At 42.7% G+C, this 26,918-nt stretch overlaps 1 protein-coding gene across 2 annotated transcripts in view; it reads left to right on the top strand.

The window, feature by feature from the left end:
* Positions 1-1,718: 1,718 nt before the first annotated feature.
* Positions 1,719-26,918, top strand: part of PLD1 (phospholipase D1) — a 179,968-nt gene continuing 154,768 nt past the window's right edge. For both annotated transcript variants that reach the window (XM_054580564.1, XM_054580558.1), the window contains exon 1: positions 1,719-1,849. The gene's annotated coding sequence lies outside the window, so the exon portion shown is untranslated. The remainder of the gene's footprint in view (positions 1,850-26,918) is intronic.

The raw sequence follows: 26,918 nt of genomic DNA, 5'->3' as shown, positions 1-26,918 counted from the left end.
ATTGTTATCAAAATTCTCTACAGATTTGGATGTTCTTATGTTGACAGAATCTCTGAAGATATGCAAGGTTTGGAAAAATTACAACCCCCAACAATCAGCAAATCTCTCAGGGAAATAGAAATAAGTGCACACTATATCTAAAATTTATCTGTGGCAGTAATAGCTTACATTTATCTCTAAAACATATGACCTTTTTTCTATTTTATTCCTGTAGGTCAAGAAAGCAGAAATTGAATTATGGTGAGGGCACTTAAATAATTACATTTCTAATTATAGTAATAGAAATACCTATCAGAGATTTGTGCCAAATATTTTAATGATGACACAGGAATTTGGGATGCAATTTTATAGCCTGCTGCTTCTCAATCAAAAGCGCTATAATTTCTGAAGACAAGCTTGTAAGAGTGCAGTTACTTGTGTGCATAATACCAAATCATCTGTGATTAATAAAACTTGAGAAAGAAGGGGAGGAAAGAGTATTCAGTCTTTCAGTAACATGCTTGTCTTACACTTGCCAAACTTCTCTTAGGCAATACTCTCTTTGCTCAGGGGACCATGTGTTTAATTGTAAAAATCTGTCAGTATCATAGGATTCAAAAGACATCAATCATGTCTGTCAACAAGGAAAGAGTGACGACTGTGTGACTCTTCTATCATTAGGAAAAGATGTGCTCAAGAGAGAAAAATGTACTCCAAGGAGGGCTGAGCAACTATAGGTTACAGGAAAACAGAGTTCCAGACTATAAGGTCACCCCTCCACCCTCACTTTGGACTGGGATACTATATTTTTCATTTCATGCAGTTCCATGTGTGCCGTAAGACATTATGTAACTCGGCCAGTCTTGGCTGTTCAATATCCAGTAAGTGCTTTAAAGTGGCCATCGTTATTAACAGCTCGGTGTATGTGGACCCCATGGCTTCATTCAGCTTTGGCAGAACGCAATATTGTGTAATGAGACTGGAGCTGGCCTCTATTCAAAACTGTATTCCAAAAGGGCTGCTAGTCAAGCCACATGACAACTGGTTCTCTTTTTCTTATGACTTTATTCTAAGTGGCCTTAAAACACCCAAATTGCTGCTTTTGGACAGTTCCGTTGGTGCAATGGGAATTGTCCCTGTTTTACTCCCGATTTCTTATTTTATGCTAAGATTTCTGAATTATACCTAGCTTAAGCTTTAAAAACATCAAGACACAAATTCCAGCCTCCTCCATTCTAAAGTGAGTGAACTTAGGCTGGTTATCTCACTTTTCTGAGCCTCAGTTTCCTTATCTGTAAATTAGCCATTAACTCGTACTCCAGGAAGTTGGAAGAAGACCAGCAAAACTGCTATCTTTAAATTGTATCACCTCGGGCAAGTTATTTCACTTTTGTGATCAGCTGTTTCCCTACTTATAAAATGGGCCAATCCTGGTTACCAGCGGCAATAGATGAGAATTTTATAATACAGGCAAAGCTCCTAGGACAGTGCCTGGGCACTTGGCGGCTCAAGAGTACCTGATAATGATAGGAATGCTAGTGACCTTTCTCTAGGTTGATGCGGTTGACTTTAAGAAACATTGGGAGCAGATATAACAGGAAAGCAGAACCAGGACCGAGGCCCAGCGGTCAAGGCCCTTCAGTCCCGCGGGGGCGGCGGGCTCACCCACGAAGCACGGGGACCGAAAACCGCATCGCCCCACCCCTGCCCGGGCGAATCCGGGCGGCCAGTTCCGGGCGGCGGCGCAGCGAGGTCCCCGTTCAGGCCCTCCCTCTTCCTATCCTCGCGCGCCTCCAGCTGTGCCAGCTGCGCTTGAGCCCCGAGAAGCCGCCGCCACCGCGCAGGTGCCCGCAGCCGCCTGGTCATTCAGGTAGGAGCTGCGCCGCGGCCCGAGGGCAAAGGGTTCCCGCGGGAGCCTGGTTTCCGCTGCCGTCGCTCTCCGTCCCTCCTCCTCCCTACCCCCGGCAGTCGGCCACTCCCCGCCCAACTTGGACGGGACCTTTGCGGCGGCAGCGGCGGCGGGCGCCAGCGCCGTGCGGCCTCGCGGGACCAGCCTCCTTGGCGGATCCTGGTGGCTTCCCGTGCGCGCCTTCCCGTCTAGTTCCTGCAGAGAGTATGCCGACAACTTTGGCGCGTACCTCTGCCAGGGCGGGTGGCTGCAGAGAGCGCAAGCCTCGCAGGCTCCCGGCCAAGGTTGGGGCGGTCCCCGACTGAGTGCATCCGCCACCCCGCCGCCCCCATCTCCTCGCAGGGCAGTGTGTCTGGCGTCCTTGGTCATCTTGTGCGCTCGGAGTTCGCGCGCCGTGGGAGGATGACAGGGATGGCTGGCGCGACGGGAGGTCCTGCGTCCCGAGACGTAGAGCCCAGACTGCCAGTTACACTGTCTCGGGCGTGTGGCCACACAGCTGCTCGCCGTGGCGCCAGGAGGAGATGACGCCGAGGCGGGGGACGGGACAAGGGACCTGGAGCGGAGCGTGTGTTAAGGGGCTTGTTTCTTTCTCTCCAATGCAGTTATTTGGGACCTAGGTCCCCGATGCTGGAGCGTGGTGCTCCAAGTTTTAACAGGATCTTGTGACGCCCTTTAGAACTGGCCTTGTAGAATCAGTCCAGAGCTATCGCCACGCCTCTATTTGCTCCTGGTCATCTCGGATTATTGTTTTTACTTCCTCTTTGAAATGCTGTTTAATCATCATCTACGTGCGTCTTTCCCCTCTGTACGTAAGGAATGGAGAGTTCCTTAACTTTATCTGCCAGGCCTGCCAATTTCAGTTTAGCTAACCCTCTGTGGGCCTTCCGAGGGTATCTGGGAGACCAGGTCCCCAGAGACCTCTGTGCTTTGTTAAACGGGTGGTGCAATGAAAGCCTGAGGAATGAAGCGTCCACAGCGTGAACTGTTAACAGACACCATATTTACACACTGCCTATTTGAATAAGGATCTCTAAATAAATAGTAAATGTTTTGTCACATACATACCTACAAATTAATTTTTAAACAGGCTTTTAACTTGAATTTGTATGCAACCTTTGAGTGTTGTTTGGGGATCTTTTAACTAATTGTTTGAGCTCCCAGTTTGTCTTCTCAGGGTCCAGTATAATTCACAATCCATACAAAAAGGGAGTAGTTATGGCTTTGAAGATGTGTCTTTATTTGTCCCTGGTGTCAGGATATTTATGAACCATGGTGCTCATATAGGTTTATTGGGGATCCCCCTCCTTGGAAGTTGAGTACTGTGTGTTTCTTAATAAAAAGTGATTTGTTATAAAATCAATTTATCTTTTTAACTCTTACAAGGGCTTTTTTAAAGTTATTTCTTTTATTGTGGTAAAATGCACATAACATAACATTTGCCACTTGAACCATTTTTAAGCCTACAATTCAGCAGCATTAAGTATTTCCCCATGGCTGTGCAGCCATCACCCGCATTCTTTCATGAAACTCCTTTCACCTTTCTTGTCGGGTTTTGATAACCTTTTAATGAAAACGATTGTGTTGCAAGCTTTGGTTTCCTCACTAAGCAAGGTTTGAATTCCTTCTCAGAGCTTTAGAGAAATGCACTTTTAAAGAGCACGGTGAAAAGCCATAACCAGACTGTGTTGAGTGACTCTTACCTTCATCAGGGAAGATCTAATATGGAACTGTTTTAGGGTAAGCTTGTGAGCCATTTAAATTTTTATATAAAGGTATTGTGAGGTTTAGGTGTCAAGAAGGAGGAACAGTTAAGGGAGTTGTTGATAGTTTCCTCCCCTTAATATCTAACACAAAAATGGAATACATTGTCTCCTTCAGTGGTGCAGTAGCACCTATCTAAATTAGGCTTGTGCTCAGGTTGTGGCACCTATTTAGTAAGCAAAGGCAGTTTTGATCCAGCTAGCTGGTGGGTATAGCAATTTCTTCTCCATTCTAGGTGCTTACTGCAGTTTCGTGCTAGGGAACCCAGCATATAAGATATGACCCTTTAAACTCCCAGTTAGTTTGGGTGATTGTTTTCACTCAAGAAGTGTAGCAGTGCTTGGTGAGGTTTTATGTTTACAATCCCCTAAGTCTTAGCACTGCAAAATAAAATGTATTCTCCTGCTGGGTGTGGTTAAGTGTTGTTGCAGGGGTAAAATGAGAAACTCTTAACCTAAATTTCCCACAAGCCTGTGGCATTTCTGATTAGAAAAGGAATCATACAAATTGTTATCTTACAGTTGCTGTCGTGGGAACGCATCCTAATGTGTTAGTTTCCTTAAATGCACAGTGCATTGTAGAGTCTGGATCCCAGATGTTTTAGTGCTGGGTTATTAAACAATAGTGTATGATATATTAATGTTTCATAGTGTCACAGTTTTCTTTCCTTCTGTTGTGAATGTTTCTTAATTTTTTGAACTTAGGGAACAAACATTGCAGCAACAGAATAAAATGATTTATTTATTTACTCAATACTTTTATGGAGCTTAGTGTGTGCCAGGCACTACTCTAAGCATTTTACAACATGAACACCTTTAACACAGGGTTGTTTTGAGAATTAAATTTGCTTATCCCCATTTTATAGATGAGGTAGTTTGAGGCACAGTGAGATCATACAACAAGCACAAGACAGAGCTAGGGTTCCATCCCAGGCAGCCTGAACCTGGCACTTTGGGTCTTCTATCTCACCAGAAAGAGAAAACCTGAGATTCCACCCCCTGCCCAGACAAGTGAACTTTTTTTCCAGATAATTATATTTCTATCATGTCCTTGTCCTTAGGGATAAATAATTTGACATAATTGCAGTCAGAGTGTAACATAGACGATCAGTTAGTTCAATTCCCTTATTTTTCAGAAGAGGAAATTACAGTGGGATGTGGTTATGTTCCGGGTTGAAGGTGCTGGGGCAGGACCCTGGCAGCCCTCTGCTGGGCCAAACCTTAACTCTTGATGGTGAGGACGTTGGGGCAGGGATCCTGGGAGGCTGGGGAACGGTCTGGGGAGGCCGGGGCATGTATTTAGGAGTGGGACAGTATTTGCCAGTCATTACGACCATCCTGGAGCTAACCTGCTAACTAAGGGCCCAGGCTATGTCAAGGGCAGACAGAGCAGAAGCTTGTGGCGAATTAGGGACCATGGGAAGTCTTGCTGCTTATGGCTCCACAATCCTGGATTCCTTCCCCAATAGCTTCTGAGGCTTGTGACCCTGGGCTCCCCTCTGGATCAGGGGAATATTTTTTTCTCTTCTCAATCATTTTTGGAGCTTTTTGGATCTAGAGTTGGGAACCTCTCAGAAGCCTTTGACGCACATAAGAAAATCAGCCAAGAGCAACATGGAAATAAAAATAATTTCGTTTAGTTGGTTCTTTTGTTGAGAGAAAGACTTCTAAGGGCATGAACTGACAACCTATATTAAGAACGGGAAAATCAAAGTTCAGGATTCAACAATGATTTTTTTCAAAGCAGGTTTTTACAGATGGTACATTTGGGTGAAGGAGAATAAGGAATAAACATGGGAAAAGGAAAATAGTGGAGAGGGAGGGAGAAACAATTGCAGAGAGAGGGGGAATTTAAAGAAGGGGCACAGGAGGAAAAGCCAGGGTGCTAAAATCTTTGTCAGGTCTTTACACAAGTTTCGGTGGTGACTTATTAACAATACCCTTTGACATACCAAATTAATCTTTCAGTTGGTTTATCAAGAATAGATCTTTTATTTTATTTATTTTTTAAATTGATCTTAATGTTGCTTGAAACCACTGCTATTCAACAAGGCCTGGCAACGAGGAGATACCAGGGAACTCAGTTCCGGCTTGGGATCTTCATAACCGTCTAGTCTAATTTTGTTTACATCACTTTTACATGAATGGATTTCATATATAGTGTGATATTAGAATCACTGCATTTGCAATTATTTTGTTTATGATCCACCTTCCCTGTGAGGGGACAAGGTCCTTGAGGTCACAGACTGTGTTTTTGCCATTTTTGTGACCACCGCATCCATTGTAGGGTGCGATAGATGTGAGCTGAATGAAAGGGCGCATTGATGGGTCAAGGAGGACGGTGCAGTTCATTTCATTCAAAATATATAGGCATTTCCAGAAAAGAATGTTTTCATGGCTGTTTATTTATTTGTTCTATCGTGCTGTTTATTTCTATAAATAGATATGTAGATGTGGACTTGACAGTCCATGGCATTTGGATGAGCAGCTGTGCTCATTTCATTGTCCTTTTTCTGCAGTGTTTTCTACCCAAGTTCTGATAAAGGGCTCCTTTGAAATCAAGCGATTGGAAGGTAGCATTGGACTGGGATGGGGGTTTCTGGGTTTGGAGCTGAGTAGTGGTCTATGGAGAACCCGAAGAGGGAAATGTGATAAAAGGGCGTAAGAGTAGAAGGAAAAATAAAGATGAAGTTTAGATGTTGTTTTTAAAATCTTACCATTATTCCCACTTTGGAATAAAAACATATAAGCTAAGATAAGAGTATAGGATTTGGGGATAAAATATATTTTTGGTGCTAATATGATTATGACGTCAAAAAGATTTAAAAACAAAAAAGGGAGAGGGGGAAATCCAGACAGAATTCTGTTATCCTAAGGGAAAAACCTACCTGTCCGGATATTGTATTGAGTTGGCCAAAAAGTCCGTTTAGTTTTTTCCACAAAATAAAAGACACATTTTTCATTTTCACCATTGATTTTATTGATTTGGATGTTTTGAGTATGTTGTCTATCTTCTGCATAGTACAACATTGATTGTTATCAATTAATGTCTCAATTTGATCGCTATCAACTTCCACTGGCCTCATCCAGAGAGAAATCTCCAGCACAAAACTTCACAAACCACTTTTGACATGTTCGATCAGTCACAGCACCTTCTCTGTACACTACACAAATCTTTTTTTGCATTTCAGTTGTGTTTTTACCTTTCATGAAATAATAAAGCATAATATGCCAACAATGTTGCATATTTTCTTCCATCTTCAATATTAAAAAGGCGACACAAAAATTCACCAATTTCAATAAGTATTTCAAAAATGCATGCTGATATGACAGCTGTCATAATACACTCTAACAAAATTGTTTCAAATGAAGTTAAGGACAACTAAGTGCTACTAGAGCCATCCTAAGGAAAAAGACAAACGAACTTTTTGGCCAACCCATCAGGTGTAACTATTTCAAAGCTAGAAACATGGAGCAAGACTCTCACCCTAACTCTTACTTCACCCCAGTCCCAACCCCAGACCTCCACGTCTTGGCTGGAGATGCAGGGTCATGGGGCCGTGGCCAACCAAAGCAGGTCCACAAGGCTTGTAAGGTGCTCTTGGGCCCCCCAGGTCCTCACTGGGAGAAGTAATGACGATGGGCCTTGGCCTAGGAGCCAGAGAGCTTGGATCCGTATACTGAGGACTAGCACCATATGGTCTGTGACAAGGAGCTTAAAAATCCTCTATGCCTTGGTTTCCCCATCTGTAATGTGAGGATACAAATAGGACCTCTCTCACAAGATTATTGCAAAGACTGCAGGAAAATGCCTGTAAAGGGTTTAGCATCGAGCCTGGAGCATAGGAATGACACGGTGAGTGTTAGGTTCCCCTCTTCTACACATCACCCTCCCCTCTGCACCTCACCTCCGACAGTAGCCACATCCATAAACAAAGCAAACTGGAATTAGTGCTAGAGTAGACAGGGAGCTGTGGCCCTGTGGGACTGCAGAAGAAGGACACATGTGTTTTCTTCACAAGGAATTCTTGGGTGACAGTGAGATTCCATGAGACCCCAATGATGAGAAGCAATAGAAAGACTTCTGGCAACAAAGCTGGTTGCAGCTGGAGAGAATGAACTAACTCCATCCTTGGATAATTACTGTACTTTTAGGATGTGTGCTTTGACATTAGCTAGAAAATTTAATTTTCTTAATGTATAACCATAGGATAACATTTCATAAGAGAAACATGATTTATTTACTAGGAGAAGCATAGCATTCAATAGGAGAAGCATGATTCATTGCTCTTAATTGATAGGTATATATATAGGGGTGTGGGCAATTCATGTCTGCATGAATCATGGTTGTTCATCCATAGTCAATCCCCTAGACCAGCTGTTTTCACACTTAAAAAAAATTATGGTTATTGTTTCCCACCCTTAGCCCCAAGCACCACTTTTCTGATTGAGCTCTTCTGGGATACCCCAATATGTGAAATATCCAGAAGCAGAGCTGTCTTTGTTGACAGTTCCTAGATTTGGACAGTGATCCAGCTGATTCTTCATATCTTCCCTGCCTGGCCACCTCCTGACACCAACTGCCCTTCAGCTGTAGGAACTGTGGGGCTCCTGGGAGCAGATGGGAAGGCATTGCCGTGTCCTCACTGTAGGGAAGAGAAAACTAAGACCTGAAAAGGGACAAGGAAAGACAAAGCAGTGGACTGTTTTTTAAAAACTTTTGCCAGTGGTGCACTAGAACTGGCTCATACTGAGAGATGTTTTTAAATTTTAGGAATTTCACAAATTGATTGCTAAACATGCCGTTATTAAAATTTTAATCATCTGCGGTATAGATTTTAAACTTAAATAAATTATATTGAAAACAAAGGTAATAAATACCACAAGTCATCAATTACTAACCGTTTTACTAAATTTACCACTATCTATGCTCTTGAAGTTATTTACATCTGTTGTTTCTCTATGGGAAAAATACTATAACTACTGCATATCTTTTCTCAAACTCCATGTTAAGTGACATCATGCTGGGAGATTGAAAGCACCTGTGGTGGAAATATTTACACCATGGGAATTGGCAAAGACTACAGTTAGGGCTTCTCCCCTTTCCTCAACTAGATAAGCATTTGTCAGCACACCACTGGCTTTGCCCTTATATGACATCAAAGTTCCTTTACTCACTTCTTTCTCAATGTAACCAAAGAGATTTGACTAATTCTTTTTCTTTTAGCTGTAACAGTGGTTCTGAATTTGGGGATGTGGTTGAGGGGAAAGGAATATACTTAGTTATGTATTGTTTTTGTCTTTTCCTGTTAGCTGGTACAGATTGGTTTCAGACATTTTAGAGCTCAACAGCATTCAGTTTAATCCTTGATTCTATTTTTTTGGTAGAGATACGATTCTTTTGACTCCACCCCCTTGCCCCCAAAGACCGTGCCTTCTTCCCACATCCAATCACACTAACTTTAAGGTCTGGCTAAGCAAAATGACCTGGGACCTTATTTAAATTCAGATTTCCAGGCCTGTCACATATCGACTGTCAACTGATGGTTGTTGGTACCAGTAGAATCCCTAATTTGGGGTGTGGTGAAGAAGGAAACTTTATTCAGTGCAAAGAGCTCAATTGTGATACAGCACGGCTGTGACAACAGCATGGCTGTGGGACTGCACAGCCACGCAGTGGCCCTGGGGTGAGGCAGCCCGCACTGTTGGGACAGGAGTTACATTTTACCTTCCCGAGAGGGTCACATAGCTACCTAAATTCCTGGAATTCCAAACGGGAGATTTGGCTTTCTCTCTCCGTTTATTTATTTATTCAATTATTTACATATCCGTATGGACTCGTGGATATGTATCTCATACTTTGGGTTGTAATCCAATACTATGTTATTTACTTATATTTGGATTTTTAAAGATTTTATTCCAACGCGAACATTCTGCTGTCTAAAAATGTTAGAAAACTATTGTTCATAGTTTAAAAAAATTCTTCCCTCCTTTTCTTTTAAATATTCTATTTTTACATTTATTCATTTGAAATAATAGAAAGCAAGTTACCACTGAGGATTTAATTATGCTTTTCTTTATTTTTTTGCAGCAGTCAAATTAAAACCTAAGTATGTAAGTTATTTTTTGAGTAGAAGAGATCAAAAGGCATTTGCCCTTATTGGAAACTGAGTTTGCACTAAATACTTTCAATTATTGCTGAGATTACCTATCGGGATTTTATAGGTAGGAATAATTTTTGGCCTTCTTTTTTTTTCTTCTTCTTCTTCTTCATATTTTCTTTAAATTAAATAGAAACTTTGAAAATGTTACTCAATAGATTCTTCTTATTCTTACCGGAGGGGAATGGTAGACTTGTTACTGGAATCTCCATGCCAGTCATCCTTGCTTTCTGGTTTCTAAAACAAATCTTCCCTGTGCAACTGTTTTCTCTTCTAAGGAATATAATTAAATAAACTGTATGTAAACTCATATTTCACCTCTTTTTAAAGCATCTACAAGTCTAACATATAGCAGATGCTAACATGCTTATTGATCTGTCTTAAAATAGAGGGAAAACATAATAAAAATATTTTATTCCATTTCTCTAAATATTATAGGTTTTCTTTTGTATTTCTTTGGTTATTTGTCTTAAAATTCAGTGCTCTTCAGTGTTCTTGTTTCGGTGACAGTTCGTAGACACAGAAAAACCTGAGAGAGTGATTTTAGTTGCAGGCAAATCCCTCTTTTTTTTAAAATTGAAGTTGTGAGCAGACAATGGTACTTCAGATACCAGGTGACCTGGCCATTCGGGCCAGAAAGATGCTTGTGAATCAGGTGTTAGTTGGTGGCTTGTGTGTGGTGAGTGACCCATGCAGCCTAGTTCTCTGATGTCTTACTGAGAACTCAATCCTCCTAAAAGGAGGATGAGGCCCAGCGCAGCATGGCTGACTCCGTAAGTGGCCACGTAAACTTGGTCTGTGGGTCAGTTCCCTGGAGGATCGGGTAATATATCCAGAGCTGGGCCTTGAGATCTGGCTAGACAGGCCTGGAGAGTTTACTGTTGCAATTAAATAAAGGATAACAGTATTAATTTAGGACGTGTTGAGAAGTCATTATTGCATTGCATAGTAATTAAGCACAAATTAAGCATAACAAATAAGCACTTTACTTAATTGACTGTAATTAGAACATTGTCTCTCATGCCACCCAGGATTTGATTCTCAATTTATTTGTTTATTCCGGGGTGGGGGAGGAAAAATAATTTTCCTTCTACCTTTCTAAATTCTTCTGGCTGGACTAATAATCAAGATAATGTGAGACGGATTAACAGGAGAAAATGTCTTAAGTTTATTATACATGTACAAATGGGGGTTCCATAGGGCTGTGAGGCGGGAGGACAGATGGCACTGTTGTCTTGAACAAAGGAGGAGAGAAGGGTTGTGGTTTGGAATTTCAAAGGGCAGGAAGGCAATTCAGGTGGATGGAGCTAGGAAAGCAAATGTTTGGTACATAAATGTTTGTCGAGCCATCTCTCACAATGGGGCATCAGAGGACTTTGATCAAATGGGCTTTGAGGTCTCTCCCGTCTGTCACACACTAGTTCACATTAAACTATAGTTATCTGTGATGATAGCTCCCTTCCTGGAGCAGGTCCTCTATCTAAATTGTTTTACGGAAGATCAGAGCTTCTTTCTGAGTCTTTTGTTTCTTAAAAGTAACCACTTTAAAATAATCAGTATCCCAAAGGCATACTCATATTTTGGGGCAGCAAACTCTGCTTCCCCTCAATTCACTGTTATAGGCCATAGAAATTGTATTATTTCTATGCAGTAAAAGTGTCCTCACACCCCGCTTTCCTAGGGCAAAGGACTCAGGGAGACTATGAAATGTGTGCGTTATTTAAAATGACCATATGTTTGATGAACAGGAATCACCAGAAATGATGAATACAATTTCTCTTGTTTGTAAACGCACACACACCAAGCTGGGTCTGGGCAGGGAAGGAAAGGCGTTGCTTCAGATAAGGCTTGGACTTGGGATCCTCCTCACCGCAGTCCCAGAGCTACTCTGGAGCAAGAGAGGTATAGCTCTAGGGCAGAGAGGATGGCAACCACCCAGCTAATGGTCTTTAAACCCTAAATTAGTCTCCGGGTTCACCAGGCCCCTGGATCCTCTTCTCCTAGCGTGGGCCTGGAGGACATTATTTCCCAAAACAGTGGCTTGGTCTCCTTCAAAGTGTAGATGCGCTGCTTAATGCTGTGAAGATGGGTTTAGAATTACGATAGTAGACGATGTGTAAATGATTGCATCCAAAACCATTCTGTAAGTATAATTTATTTGCATAGTGAGTCTTGTTAAAAATTTGAAGAATGTAAATTTAGTGGTTAATTATTCTTTAGTTCCTGCAGGATCTCACTATCTGTACAAATAGGACTTCTCCACGTAAGCCTTCTTGGCCAGCTGAATTAACCTATCCTTTTTAAAGTTAGAGATCGAAAATGACCTGATTTGTTAATTGTACAGTCTGTCATATTAGGTAATTTAAGCACACTTTGTACTCCACATAGGTGCCTGTGCCTGAATTCAAATGGTCTAAATTCACTATTAGAAACTATGGAAATGCTGGAAAGAACTCTAGTGTGATATTAGGGATACCTGAGTTCTGGTTTTGTTTCTGCCACTAACTTAGAGTGACCCTGGGCAATATATTTCCAGAAATTTCACTAGTGCTCTTCTCTGTTTCAGGCCCTGCTCTAACTAAGGACTAGCCTTTTTCTTCAAAGATTTTATTTATTTATTTTTAGACAGAAGGGAAGGGAAGGAGAAGAGAAGGAAACATCCCTGTGTGGTTGCCTCTTGCACGCCCCCTGCTGGGGACCTGGCCTGCAACCCAGATGTGTTCCCTGATTGCAAATCTAACAGGCAACGTTTTTATTCACAGGCCAGCGCTCAGGCCACCGAGCCACACCAGCCAGGGCCTTACTCCTTTTAAAATTAACCATCCTGGAGGGATTTAAGGTCTAGTGCAGTGGTTCTCACACTCTCCTGTGCATCAGAAGCCCCTAGAGGGCTCATCTGACCACAGAGTGCTGGGTCTCACCCTGGAGTGTCTGGGCTGGGAGGAGAATTTGCATAGCTACCAAGTTCTCAGGTGATGCTGATGATGTTGGTGTGAGGACCACGATTTAAGAACCCCTGATCTAATGATTTAGCTGACACATCAGTAAGCTCAATTCAAAAATTAAGTGCTGTGAAATAAGTACAGGTAATGTGCAATCAGAGTGTGGAGAAATGGGTCAAAAGATTAATGACCAGCTGGAGATCTGAGAAGCTCTAATGCAAGAGGGAGAGGTTAAGCAGGATCTTGACAAGTGGTTAACACCTTGAGCAGGGCGCTTGGGGGAATGACACCATTTCAGTCTCCTGATGGGAGGGAGACTGCAGAATGTACTCGGGAGCAGAAGTCGAGTCTAGCAGAGGTGGAGTGGAGGGTAGGTGTCGGGGAAGGAATGACGAGAAACAGATGGAATTGAGAATGAGAGAGCTGGAAAGTCAAACATATCATGTTCGTGGTTTTCGGATTGTGGCAGCTGGGGCACAGCATGGTCAGAGCCATGCTCAAGAAGGGCAGCTCCGGCATTGTGACGGATGGCTTGGGGAGAGAATGAGTGCTTGCGGCATTAGCGGGGCAGTCCAGTCTGCACACGGGCGGCCTGTGGAAGAGCCCAAAGGCGGGAAGGATAGAGTTGCGGGAGGGATCCGCACAGAAGGCACAGATGGCACAGATTTGGTAGTTGATTGGTTCCTGGGGATGAGGGAGAAGGAAAAGTCAAGGGAGAGTGAGCAGTCAAGTCTGAATTGTTGGGGAAGAATGGTGGTGGCGGGATCCCTTGTGGGGAAAGAGATGGGATGGGAAAATGAACCTCTTGGGGCCTTTGTTTCTTTAGGAGCAGAGGCTCTTAAAGTCTCTTTTTATATGATCCTAGTCAATGTCTTTAGGGTTTTTGTTAGTCTGAAATATTAAAGAATATACTTGTACAAAAAGTGAATGGCTTACAAGATCCGGAAGCAGCCTAAGTGTCAGTCCATGAGCAGGTAAAACAACTATGGTACATATACATAATGGAATACTACTCTGCCATAAAAAAGAAGAAAATGTACCTTTTGTGACAGGATGGAGGGACCTGGAGAATACTATGCTAAGTGAAATAAGCCAGTCAAAGAAAGACAAGTACCATATGATTTTACTCATATGTGGAATCTAATCAACAAAACTGAACTAACAAGCAAAACAGAGGCAGACTCATAGCCAGAGAGCAGGCTGACAGTTCTGAGGTGGGTATTAGAGGGTGGAGGGATGGAGCAAAAAGGAGAAAGGACTCATGGGTGTGGACAGCAGTGTTGTGATTGTGGGGGAGAGGGAGGAGGGGATAAGGGGATAAGTGGTAACGGAAAAGAATTTTCCTTGACCGTGAACTAGAATAAGTGGCGTGGAAAAGAATTTTCTTGTTTGCATTAATCTTTCTTTTATGTATGTAGAGCTCACATTTATTTCAGTGTTTAATATTAGGAGTGTTTGGGTCTTTATTTAGAAGTTTGGTGATGTTTTTGTGCCTAGAAATATGACATAAGAACTTAACTCTTGTCTATATCAATTAACCTCTGGTAAAATTGGATTCATTATTCATCGTTTCACTTAAAGTTGCAGTTTCCAAGAAATTACCGATGACATTAAGTGAGGACACCATATATATGCGTATATATATATATATATGTCTATTACAAAATCTATTACAAATTTTACTGATATAAAGGAAGTGTAGCACACATTTTACAAATAATAATAAAGTATATGATACTCTCTTGTAAAGTCCATGTAGCCAATCGATTCTGACGAGTTTCTGTTGGTTTTCACTGAACTCTTATATTCATAGCCAACCTATGGTTACAATTGATGGAAGAAGGTGGTTGATGTTTTCCTATTACAGTGTGCAGCAAGATGAAAGTGGAGCAATGAAGGCACATCCCAGAACTTCATTTGTCCATTAAGCATCTTATTTCTGAATTGCATAGTACTAGAAGAATATTTCCTTAACATTTTGTTTTATTCACATTATAACCACTAGGGGCACCACACATTTTATTAAGATTTTCTCTATCACTTTACTAAGCCTAGACGATCAACAAAAACAAAAACCAAGCTATAATTAGTAGGTTTTTCGATTTCTCTGTGAAAGTGTTCTCATTATGGCTGATTTCAAGTTACAGAGATTTGGGAATAGAGGCACAGTAGCATAATATTATACAGTATTTCCTCTTAGTATAATAGATGTAGGTAACCACTTGCAGGCAAAATAGACATAAGTAACCTCAAGAGCACAGATGTCACTAAAATGTACTAAAGTAATATAGAAGTGACTGATTTTGAGTATTTATTACCTTTGAGTTTGATATAATTTATTTCATTATAAGTTTATATTATTTAATTTGGAATGATTTCTGTATTTAACAACTGATTCATAAAAATTCCCCCAAATTTACCAATCAGTTCTTAGGAGCTGAGGTAAGCCAGCCCAGCATGCTACTGGAATTATATTTCTAGAAAATCATTGGTAGCAATCTGTAGAAATGTTGGGAAAGGTGTGGTCAGGAGACAGGAAAAAAGTACTTGAGCTTTTAAGGGTGAGAATTAGGAGACAGATTTAGGAAATGCCTTCAGGCCCTGCCCTGATGGGGGTTTAAATGAAGTCAGGTTAATAGAGAGCATGCACATTTCACTGGCTTGTGTTCAAATGTGGATATGGAGGACCTTTAGTAAAAGTCTCACCCTGACCAGTGTGGTTCAGTTGGCTGAGCATCATCCCCATAAAGCAAAAGTTCACCACTTCCATTTCTGGTCAGGGCATGTGCCTGGGTTGTGGGTTTGTCCCCAGACGGGGTGTATACGAGAGGGAACGAATAGATATTTCTCTCACATTGATGTTTCCCTCTGTCTCTTTCTACCTCCCTTCCCCTCTCTCTAATTATTAATTTATTTATTTTTAAAAAGTCTCCTCCAGATACTTTTGGAGTCCCTGAGATATATCTTGCCTGTGCTTGCAGAGCCCCAGCCCCGTCAGTGCCTTCTGCTTTGGCTTCCTTGTTGATGGCCATAGGCCAAAGGGCTTTGGAGGTGAGGTCCCACCTGCCATAGCTGCAGGTGCCTTCCTGCAGAATGGGATTCATGCCAAGGAAGCCACTTGCCAGGCCTTGCTCTTCTATGTTTGCACATCTAGGGATGGAGCTCCAGGAGGAAGTTGAATCCTGCTGTCTGCCCCACAGAAGTTTGTCTCCAGAAGCCTGAAGCTGCTGAGTCTGTTTCCCCGTGACTCAGAGACAAGGAGGAAGACAGCCATGGGCGTTTCTTCTTCCAGCTGACGACAGCAGTCTCAGCTGGTCCGGAGCGGGGCAGCGCAGTAGCCTCTCTTCCCTCTCCTGGCTTGGCCCCTGGAAATCACAGTGGTGTCTCTGTGTGAAGACTCCTTTCTCCCCTGCAGATCAGCTGGTGCAGATAAATGCTCGAAGGCCAGAAGTCTCTAGTCCATCCACGTTCCCAGAGTGCATGATTTCATTTGGGGATCATCTAGCCCCCCACTACTCAATCTAAAAATAAGATGGAGTAGAAAGAAGGGTGAACATGACCTCTGGGTGTATGGTGGAGCCAGTAACTGAAGTATGGAATATGAAGGGTGGCACATGTGTGGCTGGGCTGTGGGAGAGGGAAGGAGGATGGAATTGAGATGTGAGGCAGAGAAGTTCAGTTTTGAACTTGATAAGATAGGTGTTCATTGGGTTCTGGGCATTCAGGACCAAGAGGGGACTGAGAGTCATAAAGTTGGTGGATCCATGAATGTCTGTGAGAACTCCTCCCCATGAGGGTATAGAATGGCAGGCAACAGGTAGACTCGCTAGAGCTCAGAACCCCAAGGTGCACCAGTGTTTGAGTGACGGTGTCGGGGTAAGGGGCCCAAGAACTGGACAGAGAGGAATGTCCAGGGAACTCTGAAAGGAAGGAAATGGCATGAACAAAGGAGCTCAGGCACAGCAATAGTAGTGCGTACTGGGAAGAGTTTGGCCATAGTGTTCACACTTACAGTTTCCCAAGTTTATCTATTCAGAGTTATGATTATGTTAACTTCACCTTCCTTCCTCCCTCTATAAAAAGGAGTCAAATATACTGCAGTATCATAAATGACCCAGGGTAATAAAGCTACCTGACACTTTTGCAGTATGGTATTATTTTGATTGCAGCTTTTATAGTTAGTACGAGGGGAAAAAAATATTTACTTTAAGCTAAAGGTATGGAAAACATCAACTTTTCCCTGTTTGATGACTCTTGCTGTGTTTTCTGTATAAATCACTTCAATTTTCCCCTTGGCTACAGGCCTGATATTATCTTCTCTCATGGTTGTCAGCTGCTGGGTGTGCCAGGCAGCTTTTACCGTGCTATAGTGGCACAGTGGAGCTCAAGGGCATGGTCACCGCACGCTGTGTGCTGCTCTTGCTGGTTATGTTCACATACACCCAGAAAGTCCAGTGCTACTGAACTGAATTACAGGCTTTGAAATGACCATGTGGTTTGCATTCAGCAAAAAAACATGTTGGTTTGGGAGGAATTAGATGACTCCAATATGACAAGACAGAGCCCATCTAAAGAGATAGCGGAGCGAATTTTCTACAGCACAGATCTGTCGAATAAGTGGATTTGGATGCGACCACAGCCTTGCGATATGAAATTCATTCCATGGGAATTAAAGTTAGTGGCTTTGTGAAGGCATTTATCACATACTAAAAACTTTTCTCAGAGTCTTTTGCCAAAGAATAGAAGCACAGAGAAAGAAAGATGGGCTTTTACAGTGACTGTCTGCTCTAATCCTCTTGAACACTTAATGTGTCCCCACGCACATAGCGGTGAAGTTAAATAGAGCGATTTCTTCTAATGTAGCAACTTAGATGTGTTAATCTACCCCTGAGGGACTAGGAAAACTAGAGAAAACGGTCCTTTTATCAGTCAGGCATTGTGTTTTGCTACCAGGATCAGAGACCCCCCCGCCCCCCGATAGTGGCTTTATTTCTCGTGTAAGAGTGGTCTGGACGTGGGCAGCTGTGAGCTGGCGTGGCAGCTGCAGGAATCATCAGGCTCTCGCCAGCTCGCCAGTCTGCCGTCTCCAGGACGTCTCCTTGTCCAGGAGGGTGGCTGCCGTTTTCCGGACATCATGTTTACATGACAGGCAGGGGATGAAGAGGGAAGAAGGGCGTGCCAGCTCCCTTTAAAGGATCTTTCCCAGAATTCTAACACTTCTACTTACATCTCATGGGCCAAGCTTAGGTACTGTATGTAGCCTTACCTAGCTGCAGGCGTTTTTAATTTGCTCCATATTTTTACAGGATTATAGATCTCAGCTTTTGAAAAATCAAATAACCGACAATCTTCTGTTTTCCTGGTCATTATTGCAAGAGACTGGACGAGAGCTCGTATAAGTGTGAGATTCTGCCCTGGCTGGTGTGGCTCAGTGGAGTGCGTGCCAGTCTGCGAACCAAAGGGTCACCGGTTTGATTCCTTGTAAAAGGCACATGCCTGTGTCACATGCCTGTGTTGCAGGCCAGGTCCCCAGTGGGGGCGCGTGAGAGGCAACCACACATTGATGTTTCTCTTCCTCTCTTCCTCTCTCTTCCCCTCTCTCTAAAAATAAATAAATAAAACCTTTTATAAAAATGAGATTCTTTAGTGTCTTTCTGGATGTTCTGTGCTAAGAGGTCTTTTTCTGTGTCTTCTCAACAATGTTAATTGTAACATGAATCAGCCAGGGTTTACCATAGAGGCAGTGCTGGTAGGTTACATTGATTAAGGGATTAATCTATTAAGGAATTGGCTTAACTAAATTGTGGGGCTGGCTGAGGATGTTTGAAATCCACAAAGCAAGCAGTCAAGAAATTAATATCATGGTCAGGCTGGAACCCCAAAGGCAGGACTAAAGCTTGGATTCTGAACTCAGAGGGGACCTAAGCCCTTTTTTAAAGGCTTTTAACTAATTACATGTGTCCCACTCAGTATAATTTCCCTTTCGACTAATAAAAATGAACTGATTAGATATCTGAATTACCTGCAAATTCCCTTCACAACAGCAATAGATTAGTATGTGATTGAATAACTGGGAAAAGGAGCTTGTAGGCTGCTGCCTCCCTTTGCTCCAACTCTCAGGAGGGAATATTCCTGGCAGTCGACCCTAACAGAAAACATGCAAGAGGGAATTCTGGGGGATGTAGTTCAGCCCAATCACATTGACACCTCACAAAGCCATCATATACTGTTATTTAGTTGTCACCTAGAGGAATAGAGTGAAAACAAATCAGTTTTCAAATAAGGACCTGGTAGTAAGTGTGTATTTTAACTATTTTTTTCTGCTTTGTTTTCCCTCTCTGTTTATTATAGATAGCTAAGACTTTACTTTTGATGTTTTCATTAGGTAAGTAAAGAACTTTGAGGCTCATCAGCCATTGTGAATTCGTCAAAGTTAACAGAATTTAAAATTTGCTTTCATAACTAATAGTAAGCTGTCCATTTTATAATATTTAATGGCACAATATTTTTCTCATTTGTACCTTTTTGTCTTGTTTATACAGAGATATAACATTCATTATTTCATTCCTTATTCAAATCAATAATAGCTTTTGTAATTAAAGCAAAAATTAGTAGTATTGCAAATCTGTTTTTGCTGATGTGACTCAAATGCTCATTGATCTTTTATTGCGAGTCCTCTGTTCTTTTATAAAAATTGTTTTACTGAGATATGATTCACATTTGATAAGTTGTACACCCTTTTAGAGTATGCAGTTCAGTGATTGTTAGTATACTCACAATATGCATCAGTCACCAGTAATTTCTGAATGTTTACATCCTTTATATTAAATACAGGTGTGAATGTTTTAAGGCAGATGAAGAATTTGAAAAAAACCCAGTTCTGTTTTCTGATTTAAATATACTTGAAAAGAGAAATTGGTGACTTTTGTAAGGGTAGAGTTGCAAATCTTTGGTGTTAATTCTATGAGGAGAATACACATATTATGGGATTTTTCTAACACATTTAAGTATATTAGTCCCTCCGATGTAATTTGAAGTCAGGATTTTTATTCATTTGTTTAGCAAGTGTTTATCGAAACTTTACTATGTGACAAGCTCAGTGCGACATGCTGGCAGTCCCAAGTCAAATGAGACTCTCTGAGCCACCTTGTGGTCAGGTGGGTAGAGAGAAGGGGAAAGCCATTCTGCTGGCCCTCATGATGCCATGTTGACTGTAAGCGTGGGAGGCCTGAAGCCCCTGGAGTTAGCGGGCGCTGCCTGCAGGAATCTAATAGCCATGCATTTGAGGGAGGGATGCGACTGCACTGTAAAGAAAATTTTGAGAGCACATCTGAACTTTCCATGAGAGACCCAGGTCTTCTTAGGGGCTGGTTTCATAGCAGATCTCCTCTAGGATGTGGACGCAGATTCTGAGGAGTCAGTGACTGTTGCTGCAGTTAGTGAGATATGAACTGAAGGGGTCCCACTGCAGTATAATTTGCATCCCCGCTTCCTTGAGATCTCTGCTTAAATACCGCCTATCAGAGAGGCCTTTCCTGACCATCTCTCTAGAATAGAGCCTGGTCCTGCTCCATCACTTTGCCCTGCTGTCAATTGCTTCTGAGCTCTCGTATGTTATATATTTATTTGTTACTGCAGCACCCCCACCCGCCATCCCCAAAAGGGCTGACATTTTGTCTTGTTTGCTGCGCTCTCCCCAGTACAGTGCCTACTACTGGGTCTGGCACCATGGTCTCTGCTAATAAAGATTTGTTGTGTGCAAGAATGAAAGTTCTAAAAAAAGGGGCAAATTATAGAATTCTGTTTCTATGTTTCCTTCTGTAAGCAGGAATTAATTTTCTTAATACATGCTCTAGATCTTTTGGTGTATATTTATTTGTAGATGATAATTGGGTGAGGCTGGTTTCTCATGGCAAAACTTCCTTGTGTAAGTAAGAAATGTAGTCATCTTTGACCCTACTGCCTCCCTGTTCCCTAACTCGGTTGGTTACTAAGTTCTTCCTCAATGCCTTCTTTCCATTTCTACTGTGGCTGTTGCTCAAAAGGTGGAATCTTGGAATATTTTTGATTCTCTGCCTCCAGATTTACAGAGTGATCTTCCTAAAACACAGATTAGATTGTGTTATTCTACAGTTTAAATCCTTCTGTGCTTCCCATTGCCAAAGATTGGATCTAAAACTCTTTAGCATGGCATTCAAGATCTGTCTCTGTTTGTTAAATCTGTTAGAACAAAGTATTGCCACCTGGGTAGCTTATGAAGAACAGAAACTTATTGCCCACACTTCTGGAGGCTGGGAAGTTCAATATTAAGACACCAGCATAGACATCTTCTGGTGAGGATCCTCTTCCTGGTTCACTGTGTCCTCATGTTGCTAAAGGGGACTAGGAGCTCTCTGGTGGCTCTTTTATAAATCACTAATCTCATTTATGAGGGTCCTACTCTCAAGAGTCAAATTCCTCCTCTTTTATAAATCACTAATCTCATTTATGAGGGTCCTACTCTCAAGAGTCAAATTCCTCCCACAGACCCCGTCTCCTAGTACAAAATTTTTGGGGGTTAGGATTTCAACATGTGCATTTAGGGGGAACACAAACATTCAGATGATTGCAAGACCCTTCTCAATGGTTTTGACATGGTTTTTCATGTCAAATGGCTGTCATATGGTTTTTCAACTTTTCCCAGCTTCCTCAGTGTACATACACACATCCTCTCCACCTCTCTCTCCTGCCTTCCCTCCCTCTCTCTGGCCCTGTCTCTGTTGCTCTCTCTGCAGGGATTCTCAGTGCCACAGCACAGCCGGTGCTCTCCTGATCCTCGGTCCTTTGAATAGGATGCCCCCGCTTCCTTGTCCATTTATAGAGAAATGTCCCGTACCTCTCTGGAGGCTTCCCTCACAACCCGCTTTCGCTGCTTGCTCAATCACTTCTGCCCCTCGCCACGTCTGCATGGCACTTCCATGCACAGCTTCATTGGCGCACAGTGCATTTTTGTTCGTGGGCCATGTAGGCTGCTTTCTCTGTGAGTGTGCCCGCTCTGAAGACAGCCTGTCTTCTTCATTCTTGAATTCTTAGTGCCTCACAGTGCATAGCAGATAGTAGGAACTCAGTAGATATTGGAATGAAGTAATAAACTTTCAATATGCGGTCTTATTAACAGACGCAAACCAACTCCCTGGCACCAGGGAATTTAAGAGCAAATGGATCATTGGATTTGGCAGTAGAAGTGTATAAATAGATCTGTAATAAGTGCTCTCCTTTGTCTTCTTAAACTCTCTTCAGCAGTGATGTATTTTTATAAATGTGAAAAACCACAGATCAGCAAATGTGTCAAAGCTCTTTGGTCCAGGACTAAACTGAATTTTGCCATCATCTTGACAGTACTTTTCTGGGTCAGTGTTCGGGAGACAGAAAAAGTTTTACAGGACAATTCCAAACACGTATATAAAAGTGTGTTTTTTAAATTTGTTGCTATATTGTTTTTGTCTGTTGATTTTGTCTGTTGGCTTTTATTTGGGAAGCTAATGAGAGACAGGTGGTTAGAAAACCAAAGTCAAGCTGTTTGGTTTACTAAAGTACTAGCTGAATTCAGGTGTATGAGCAATCCAGGAATTCTATGCATCAGGAAAAACCCATCCCTACCACCTCCTTGGTGGCATTACCTTGTGAACCTGGCCTGATTTTCTCTGGAATTGGTAAACTGATAATCCTTTTTTTTTTTTTTTCTGTCACCCAGTTTATCAGTTCACAGGTCCATGTGCTCTCCTTTCAGGCCTTACAAAGAGAAAATGTGAGTGTACTGACAAACATAAAGGTTCGTTTTGTTCTTGAGGATGACAAATACTTAAAAAAATTCCATTTCATAAATAAAACAAATTAATTCCCATGTTATTTGAATTTCATATGTTATCAGGAAAAAAACTCTTCCTTTTCCCCAGTGAGAGTGCACGCACAAGGTGCATACTGCTTCACAGGAGGCTCCAGCACTAACTTGCACCAACCTGTCTGGTTTACACCTGCACCCCACATACATGCCGTACTGTAAATATGAACACCACACCATGACTATTTAAAGGGAAAATATGTACCTAATTTTATTTCCTGGACATGTTGATATCGAAGCAAGTTATAACATATGCAAATATACTTTAGATTCCTTTCTGGTACACAAATCCAAAACATTTTCTCTTAGGCTAATGTTATGGTCTCCCCTCCCCTCCTTTTCCCTTCCCTCGTATTTTCAAGAACTGAACTGTAGAGGAATTAAGCGTAGGAAACAAGTTACAAAGACAGAAGAAGGGCCTTTGGAGTTTAGGAGGGAGAAAGGGGAAGGTAGCATGCCCAAGGGAAAGAGATGGGGGAAAGGTGTGGGCGTACCCCCAGGAGGGGGAGCGCCCGGGAGGTTTTCCCTGTACAGCCAGCTGTCGCAGTGTGAGAGAACCAGGGGCCACTGGTGGGCACCCAGGTATTTATTCAATGAAAAAAAAAAAGAAGGAATTACCAAAGGAAAGTAATTTGATCTCAAGAAAGAAGGGGAAAAATAGTGAAGAAAGACCATTTCAGTATAACTAATCCAGAAAGTAGGTATGTTGAACTCAGATGATAATATCCTAAGGAAGGAAATTCACCAGACAGACTAATTTACTGTACAAAGTCAGGAAAACCCCAGACTGGTTCCTGTTTGTTAGTGGGCACTTCTGCATAGGCACATGGTCTTGGGCTTTCAGAGGGGGGCTAGCAATGAAAAAGCAGAATGAGGAGTCATTGGCAAGATAATTCAACTGTAATCTTTCTCCAGGGCCAGGACCACATGTCTTTATCCTTTGTTGTGCGCTGTGTGCCTAGCACTTTGCTAGTGATGTGCACTCAATAGTATTTAATGAGTGGCTGGATGGGTGACTCGAGTGAATACACAAGGAACTAATAAAGAATGGGTGGCCAAGGCTGGAAGGTTTAAGCAGTGACGTCCTATTAATGAAGGGAGTCAGTGTGGGACAACTACCAGGCATTGAATGTATTGTAAGACATATTTGCTTGGTTACCCCGTTTGCGTGAGAGACGAGAATTGAGAGGGAAATTCCCATATTACCTATTCTGGTTGAACTTTCGGGGAAGAAGAACTAGGGGTTGAAAAATGGATTAAACCAGTTTGGCTGGAGGGAGGGGGCCTTGTGAGGAAGCAGTCTGAGAGCAGTGCAAAGAAAAGAGGGTAGGAACTAAAGCCAGTGGCTTCAGGCTGTAAGAATGGCTAGGGTGACAGGAAGCCCTTCCTTACGAAGACTGGGCAAGCAAGGAAGGAAGTGCTTCTGGGTGGATAGAAGGTCAGATATGGGCTTGTGGCTGCAGGTTCAGTCCCTTCTCCCCAAAAGTGCCGGCTGCTGCAGTGTTACCATCTGCTGTGCTTTGAGTGGATGGGTGTGCTGAGTCCATGTGTCCACGTGTCTGTGTGTTCACCACAGAGAGGCAGCAGCTGGAGGCCCCACCGCCTCTGTTCCAGAGGCATGGAAACCAATTTAAAATTTTCTTTTTCACCCCTGAGAATTTTCACTGTAGTTTTTAGGTGGCTGTGACTACAGGCAAGTGACAATTTCACTATGTATCCTTAAATAAAAAAGAAAGAATAGAGAAACTTGGAACTTCAAGGTCAGTCAATAAACAAAAAGTTACATTTTAATACGTGTATTAAGAAATACTCAACTTGTTTTGCAGAAGAACATATTATGTCAGTCATGTAAAGCCACGTTCCCATTATGGTGTAAATGGAAAACATGCATTTGGATGAGGCCAAAGTAATCTGTGAATTGATGAAGTTTTTTGTTTTTTGTTTTTAAAAAAGGTTATCTAGCCAGCCATGATATAATTTTGTATAAATTTGCAGTAACAAAAAAGGGTGCCCGCTTGTACACCTCCGGATTTTATTACCAAGTTATAGAATGTTTTTACTTCTTTGGAGGATCAGAATAGATTTCAGAGCAATTTGTAGTAATTAAGAAAATTACCCTGTAAAAGAAAGAGAACGAAATAAAGTAAAACATAGATATGAGCCATGACAGATGTTGCAGAATAGGGGAGCGGATGTGAAGACAATAAGCGACATTGTTGTTAGTGTGGCCCTGGCAACACGTGTCACAGATTAAATAATGAGCGCCAGTTGGTGGGCACAGCGAGGAGGGAACAGAGAGCGCCTTGTTTCAGCTTGTCTAATTTCAAACTAATTGCCTAAGGACAGGCTTCTGCTCTGGTTATAGCCAAAGGAAAATTAAACAGTTGAAATAGTGTAAATCTTGTAATTCACCCTGGATCACCAATCAGAACTAAATGAGCTTTGCGCACAGAATCCCAATAACTCGTCGCCTTGCCGGCAAATGGAAGCCTGACGACAAGCAGGCTTCTCGTCCCTTCTCTCCTGATCAGGTTCCAGCTCACGTGCTCAAAAGGCTCTGCTCTTCTGCATACTCCTCTGTGCTCGTGACTGTGGCAGCTGCCACGGCCGCCTCCGGGACTGGGATAGCGCTCTGACCCCAGAGACGGGTGTCTTCTTGGGCTGTGGATTTCTGAGGTCTCAGGGAGACTAGCGTCTGCCTTTCCTTGCTCTGGGACTTCATGATGAGCTAGTGGTCGATGTGAAAGCATTTTATTGACACAAGTGAAGGGATTACTACTTTTATTATTTTCGGGTGTGGGGGTGGAGGAAAGAACACAAGTCAGAAGTCCTGGGTTTGAATCGTAGGTCATCTCATTCTAGATCCCTTCTTTTCTGAATGCATGTTTTTAAACGTCTTCCTATGGGTTTTTCTTTACCTCTTTAAATCAGATGTTCTTTACATTTTTGTGCATGTGCCACAGATTCCCTGTGGCATTCTGGTGAAGCTAATGATTCCTTTCTCAGAATAACATTTAATGCATAAATTTAAATGCATAAAATCAGGCATAGGATTATGAGGGAAACCAATATATTTTATATATATAAAGATAATTATCAACACATACATAGCAAAAATGTAATATTGTAATATACAGTCTTTATTAATGCATTACATACCAGCAGCTTGTGGTAGGTCTAATAACTACGATACTTTTAAAGTGGACATGAGTGGAAATGATACTTTGAGGTATTTGCAACAACTGGTCATGTGATAGGATTTCTTTAATTTCTACTTGTGACAAGACACAGGGATGGCTAGTTTGGGAAGTCAGTAAAAATTAACATGAAATTTTCCTCCACCCAGGGCCTGAATTAAGTCTGAGATCCCCGGAAACCCATTTCCTGAAAACGTCACCCTTCCCTCTGATGCTGTGTGCCCTCCAGGGGCAAGGCCACCGCGCCCTGCTGCGGTCACCCTGCACGTGCGGCGAGTCCCAGCGGAGCCCTCCGGGGCTGGACGGAGCACCGGGCCTGCATCTCCTGCCGCCCGGGCACCCGGACGGCCCCCAGGACCGCACGCAGCCTCCGAGGCCCGCTCCGGGCCTGGGCCTTCCCACCTCCCTGTTCCCGCCAGCCCACTCTTCCTTCTCTGGCCCCAGCTCTGTGGATGGCATTAACCACCTTCTCGGGGCTCAGGTCCCAGTCCCAACTTGAGCAAGAGAGCTGGTGAGCTCCATGTTGCCAGAATTACTGCCCCAGCCTCTTGGATAAAGTTTGTGAAAATGTAAGCTTGCACATTTTAAAGCACTGGTCTGCCTTTCCCCTTACCTGGAATGCCTTCTAAAATTTCTACTCACCCTACAAGGCCTAGTTCCTCCTTACTTATCTGTCCAGCATGCACCTGGTCACTTTCTGGTTTAAAATCTCTCGACACCTGTTTGCCTCCTTGATGTGCCATCAGAGGATTCCTGCCTTCCTTGCTTCCTTGCTTCCTTGCAGTGTTTTGGTTTTTTTTTTAATTCCCCCTGCAGGTCCCTCAGCCTCCCCACGCTCCCTGTGGACCCCCCAATAGCTAGCTCCCCATTTTCCCCTTTGCCTCAGCAGGACCAGTGAGCGTCCTTTACCTGAGGGTTCCTTCCCTGCCATTTCACCTTCAGGTCTCAGTTCTGTGTCTGCTTTGCTGGAAAGCCTTTCGTATCCAGGCTGCACCATCAGGAGGATGGTCTACAGAGCAGTCTTTGTGCAACCCGCTCCTCCTCCTGCACTTTGACCAGACTGTGGCGGGCTTTCACTGGTGGTGTGTAC

The sequence above is a fragment of the Pteronotus mesoamericanus genome, unplaced genomic scaffold (assembly GCF_021234165.1).
Source record: "Pteronotus mesoamericanus isolate MK-2021 breed Mesoamerican mustached bat unplaced genomic scaffold, CSHL_Meso_final contig_116, whole genome shotgun sequence".
In the NCBI taxonomy this organism is placed as follows: domain Eukaryota; kingdom Metazoa; phylum Chordata; class Mammalia; order Chiroptera; family Mormoopidae; genus Pteronotus; species Pteronotus mesoamericanus.
Note: the sequence above shows the minus strand (reverse complement) of the source record. Positions and strands in the feature narration are given on the sequence as shown.